Here is a 6,084-nt window from a genome sequence, read left to right as displayed (position 1 = left end):
TATGGTTTGCACAGTGTCCTTACTTCTGAAAATTCGGTGGAAGTTGATAAAATTCAACTGTCCTATCCAGTGACCACTGATAACTAGGAAATCACCTACCACAAGATATATTTCCCTTAGATCAAAATTGTTTTTCTTGGGTTTTCCACAGGGTAAGAGAAATACTGCCTGGCACATTTAAAAGACTTCAGGAAGGCTAAGAAATTTGGCTTTGCTTTTAAATGAATTTTAATTATTCACGCCCTTTTAAATTAGTCAGGCTCAAAATTTTTGATTGTAACAAAAATAGTCAATATGAGAATAAGGAATGAAGGTACAGATTTCAGAAGGTGAGAAAACAGGATACTGACTTTCCACTTACCAGTAGTACTGGGAAGGGGCCAACAGGAAATACTGTGGGCTGGTTTGACAGATAACCTAGAAGTTTGGTTAGCAGTCAAAAAAACAAAAACAACAACAACAAAAAAACCACTACACACACATGTCCCAGTTAACTTTTTTCTCATAAGCTTCAAGCTGCTGCCTGCTTGAAGCAGGATCCTGTGGTTAAAATGAATGACTAAATCACACTATGGAAGAAAAATTGCCCCTTGTTTTGAAAAGCACATTAACCACTTCCTGAGGGGAATGGGTACACAACTGAGGTACTGCTGGCTCCAAAGCAGCAAGGCAAAATCTGTTTAATCAATCTTGTTAGGTTCAGTCATTCACATATGCAGTCCTGTCCAGAAGATGTGACCTTTCTATGATGTCTCTAGGTCCTGCATATCTGTGGTTGGGTCCCGGAAGCACACACACAAGTGTGAAGAACAATAGCAGTCATGTTTTTGTTTCCTAGGCATCCCAAGTAACAGAAGCACAAGTGAAGCCACATAGACTATAAACGTCCCTTGAAGCAGTCTCCCTTCTTTCCTAGTCAAGCAAGACATACTACACTTGTGCAGTATTCAGTGACTCAGCCACCCAACCAGATCAGGCTAGATTGTTTTCACAGCACCCAGTTTCTACTGTATTGCCTCCTTTCCTCTCTGGCTCCTGAGCAAGAGCTAATTTCCCTGTAGGTAGTGCCAAGCATTTGCGTCCCCTTCCCTCCCCAAGCATGGTGCTGTCCTCAGCAGCTCTTTAACATCCTCCTGCTAGGGAAGTAGCTCCAGGACCAGTCTGCGCCACGTGGCACAGACCCTGCTAAAACAGAGAGCTACACTTCAGCATCCCTGAGCTGAAGAGTAGAGCTGAGCTGTAGAGCCTCCAGCAACTCTGTTCTGATAGCAGTAGGATCTTTGCATGGTGCAGATGTTATCTACCTCATCCCATAGACAGCTTCACCTCATGACTCTTTCTTACAAGGGTGAGCAATGATCCTTCTTACTTCTGTGGGACAGCTGCACACTGACAGGGTTTAAGACTGACAGATGAAGCATCTGCCCAGAGATGTTGTCTTTAAGAATGGCAGGCAGGACTGCCAAAGGGACAATTCCTTACAAGCTTCCCTATATTGGCATGGATTTGCCAAAAAAGAAAATTCTTCTCTGGCAACGTAATGATGGACATGAGGATGCAACACAACAGATATACCCCTCCTCCTCCTGCCGATCAGGAAAACAGATTGTAGGTAAAATGTTATGTGAGATAAGGAAATACTATCAGTGAGCAGGAAATTTCTGTTGAACCTATGAAGTGTAAGACTTCGTCCCTTTGTTGCAGCCTGCAAAGGTGCCTTACACAGGGGATTCAGCTCAACCTTTGCACTGGCTTCTTTGCAACAGCTTCAGAAATTGGTGCATACCATAGATACCAAATGTTAGAGCTCAGTGACAAATACCAATTTGCTTGCTTTCCTCCCTTTTTTCCCCAGCCTACACAAGCCAGAAATTCTGTAAGAAAAAGGAGGAACTGCAGGACAGTTTTGGGGATGGTCCTGGGAAAAGGGGTATGTTCTGTCCCTGTGAGGTGATCACTGTAGTGGTTATACCCTGCTGGGCAGCTAAACTCCACCACAACTGCTCTCTCACTCCCCCTCCTTAGAAGCAGAGAGGGAGAAGAAAGTAGAAAGTATGCTGGAAAGAAAAAAAGGCTCAGAGGTTGAGGTAAGGATAATTTAGGAAGAGAGAAAAAAACAAGCAAAGGCCATGTGGAAGCAGAGAGAGAGAGAGGAAAAAAATTATTCCCTACTTCCCATCAAAAAGCGATGTTTGGCTATATCCTGGGGAGTGGGGCCTAAATATGCGTAGTGGTTGTTTGGGAGGACAGACGTCTTCATAATGAGAGCCACTCCCCTCCTTCTCCCTTCCCACCTTTTATTGCTGAGTGTGACACCATACAGTATGGAATATCCCTTTGATCAGCTTAGGTCAGCTGCCCTGGTGATGTCCCCTCCTGACTTCTCGCCCACTGCCTACCTACTGGCTCTGGGGGGCTTTGGAGACAGTTTTGATGCTGTGCCAGCACTGCTCAGCAATAGACAAAACACTGGTGTGATACCAGTGTTCTAGCTACAAGTGCAGAGCATAGCACTGTATGGGCCGCTGAAGGGAAAGATAACTCCATCCCAGCCAGACCCCGTACAATCACAGAATCAAAGAATATCCCAATTTGGAAGTGACCTACAAGGATCATAGAATCACAGAATCATAGAATCATAGAATCATAGAATGGCTTTGAGACCACCTGGTGAAACTAAACAAGTACAAGTCTATGGGTCCTGATAACATACACCCCAGGGTCCTGAGGGAACTGGCTGATGTGGTTGCCAAGTCTTTCTCCATCATATTTGAAAAGTCACAGCAGTCTGGTGAAGTCCCCAGTGACTGGAAAAAAGGAAACACGACTCCCATTTTAAAAAAGGGTAGAAAAGGAGGACCTGGGGAACTACAGACCAGTGAGCCTCACCTCTGTGCCTGGAAAGATCATGGAAAAGATCCTCCTGGAAGCAATGTCAAGACACATGCAAGACAAAGAGGTGATCTGAGACAGCCAGAATGGCTTCACCAAGGATAAATCGTGTCTGACCAATCTGGTGGCTTTCTACGATGGAGTGACTGCATCAGTTGACAAAGGAAGACTGACCAATGTCATCTACCTGGACTTCTGCGAGGCCTTTGACATGGTCCCACGTGACATCCTGGTCTCCAAATTGGAGAGATATGGATTTGATGGGTGAACTATTCAGTGGATAAGGAGTTGACATGAAGGTTGCACCCAGAGAGTGGTAGTCAATGGCTCAATGTCCAGGTGGAGGCTGGTGATGAGGGGTGTCCCTCAGGGGTCTCTCTTGGGACCAGTACTGTTTAATAACTTTATCAACAGCATAGACAGTGGGATTGAGTGCACCCTCAGCAAGTTTCCAACAGAAGGAAGGGATGCCATCTAAAGGGACCTGGACAAGCTTGAGAAGTGGCCCCACATGAACCTAATGAGGTTCAACATGTCCAAGTGCAAAGTGCTTCATCTGGGCCAGGGCAATACCAGACGAGGACAGACTGGGAGAAGAACTCAGTGAGAGCAGGAAGGACTTGGGGGTTCTAGTGGATAAAAAGCTTAACAGGAGACAGCACCTGGCCGCTGCGATGGGTGCCCACCATGGTGAATTCTAAGTTATAAAAGGTAGAGTTCTCAGAGGAGAGGAGAGGAAGAGAAAGGGAGGTGTTAAAGGGAGGAGAGGATCCTCCCTGCCCTGCCGGAACTGCCCCACACAAACTGCCTGCCAGCAGCATTCACAGCTATATTCTTCTACTTCAAGAAGCTATCTTAGAACGAGAAAGATCTCTTTGGAGTTTTCCATAACCTTACATTGTTCACCAAATCTGGGATGAGTAAAATGAACTAAGTGACTGGGGATAAACACTGGTCAAAAGATCTTGCAGAAGTCTCATACAACAAGCTGTACATGACCCAGAAGTATTCCCTGACAGTAAAGACCAAAAGTACCTGGACTGTGTTAAAAGTAGCATAGCCAGTAGATTGAGGGAAGAGATTATCCCTCTCTATTTTTTCAGCACTTGTTAGATCTCATATAGATATAGCCTCCAGTTTGGAGCCTCACAGTAAAGGCAAGTTAAATATCCACAAAGTGGAGAAAATTCAGTGGAAGGCCACAGGATGTCCAAGTGGCTAGGGTACTTGCCCTGTGAGGAGAGGCTGAGGGAACTGAGTTTTATCAGTCTGTAGAAGAGAAGGTTTGGAGAAGACCTCATTGCAGCCTTCCAATGAATCTCTTTTGTACTGTTAACTCTACTTGGAGGTGAAGAACTCAAGAGAAAAGTCTCTTTAAAGTTTCCCTCATCAGTAAGCTTGCCATTTTCAAAAAAATAAAAAAAATGTTTGAAGAAATAAGAAAGTATGTTTTGATGCTTTACTCTTTCTAGATACCTTCTGACTGAAGAAAAAAAAAAAAACATAAATAGGAAAAAAGTTAGCAAAAAGTCTTTTTTGTTTCTTTTTTATTTATTTATTTTTCTTTTTAGTTTTCCCCTCTAACATTTTGAAGGCAATCAGAAATTATGAAGATGAGCCTTGAAAGCCCATAAGTGGTGAACAAGCACCAAAACATATGTTTTGCCTAGAGAGCTTTCCCAAAGTGTCACTCAGAAGATGCAGTAGAAAGACACAACCTGGATGAAATGTGCTGTGAAAATGTCCCAGAGCAAAATCTTCAATTATTTTTATGTACTTCAAAATGATTTTCTTTTTCACAATAGAATTTCATTTTACAGTTATTTGAGCTGCTACATTTGAGATTTTTTAGAAAGCATGGTTTGGTTAGCTGAAACGTCTATAAAGTTTCTGAATTCTGGATGCAGTTTTTACAAAGGGAGTTTTCCTCTTACTGACAGGCTGTAGATGTGTCATCAGCCTTGCAGTAGTAGCTAGGGTGCTCTATGGAGTGTCTCCACCCATGGCATTACTCCCCAGAGATGCTTAGTAAAGACTGAAATCAATGCTTGGTACAGTTCCACCTTTGTCTGTGTCTGCCTGTCTTCATAAAAGTCAAGACTGACCAAAAGGTAGTTGACTCTAGAAGGGTTTCTATCTAACATGATGTTGTAGTCAATGTAGGAGATTGGTAATAAAACTCTAACTACAGAGTAAAGGACGACTAAATTCATCAGGTAATCGATTTTCCAGTACTGTCATTAAGTGTGCCTCAACCTGAAACATGTTAGTTACTGACGAATCCAATCTGAGAGAAGGACCTGAACACAGACTGAAACCTCATCAGTACCTAATGTGTTCGTAGTTTGGAAAAGGTCTGAGTAGAAACCGGGCACATATTCAATATTACGTGTAGTGGTTCATATGTAAGTGAGTAGATAAATACTATATGAATCTGCTTTATTATGGGTAAGGAAAATTGAGATTATTCTTATGAATTGCATTCTGCCTAATCAACTTGTAATAATAGTTTATTCACTATGGTTTCCATTCCTGAGGCAGGAATTTTATCTTTATGCACAGTATTTAACAAGAAATTATATGACTGCTGTTGAATCTGTGTGGAAGTTTGTATCCTGCCATAGCAAAGCATTCTGAAAGTGTTATGTGTTACCTTGATGTATTTGAACAGGACCATGTATATGAGTATTTTAAAATCATTATTTAAAAAAAAATCACAAATGTAATAATTACTGTTGATTGTGTATATGAATTCTTTCAGTGAACAGTAGATCTTTGCTGTCTGAGTTCATATGTGTAAGTTTATGTACTATTTTTTAGCATGCATTAGTATGAATGATATCTATTATATCTACTTATGCAATTTTTTATACATATCCTTATGAAAAGATACATATCATTATGTGAAAGTGTGAAGAGTGGCTGTCTACATGACCATTTGCAATTCATTCTGTATCTGTCTATGTGAAGTTCACGAAATACATGTTAAAAAATCTGTCTTGGGATGGATAGAGAACAGGATGTAAGGAAAGAAGGCAGAATGGAAGGTCAGATCAGTAGTGACTTTGATACTGCTCCAAAATGTTTATTTGAGAAACATAATCATTATAAAGAACAACTTCAGTACTTAAAATTATCACATTCTGATACTGATTACTTTCTTAACAGACAAATCCTGTCTTTTTCCAAAAG

This window comes from Cygnus olor, chromosome 11 (assembly GCF_009769625.2).
Source record: "Cygnus olor isolate bCygOlo1 chromosome 11, bCygOlo1.pri.v2, whole genome shotgun sequence".
Taxonomy (NCBI): Eukaryota; Metazoa; Chordata; class Aves; order Anseriformes; family Anatidae; genus Cygnus; species Cygnus olor.
This window is presented reverse-complemented; position numbering follows the sequence as displayed.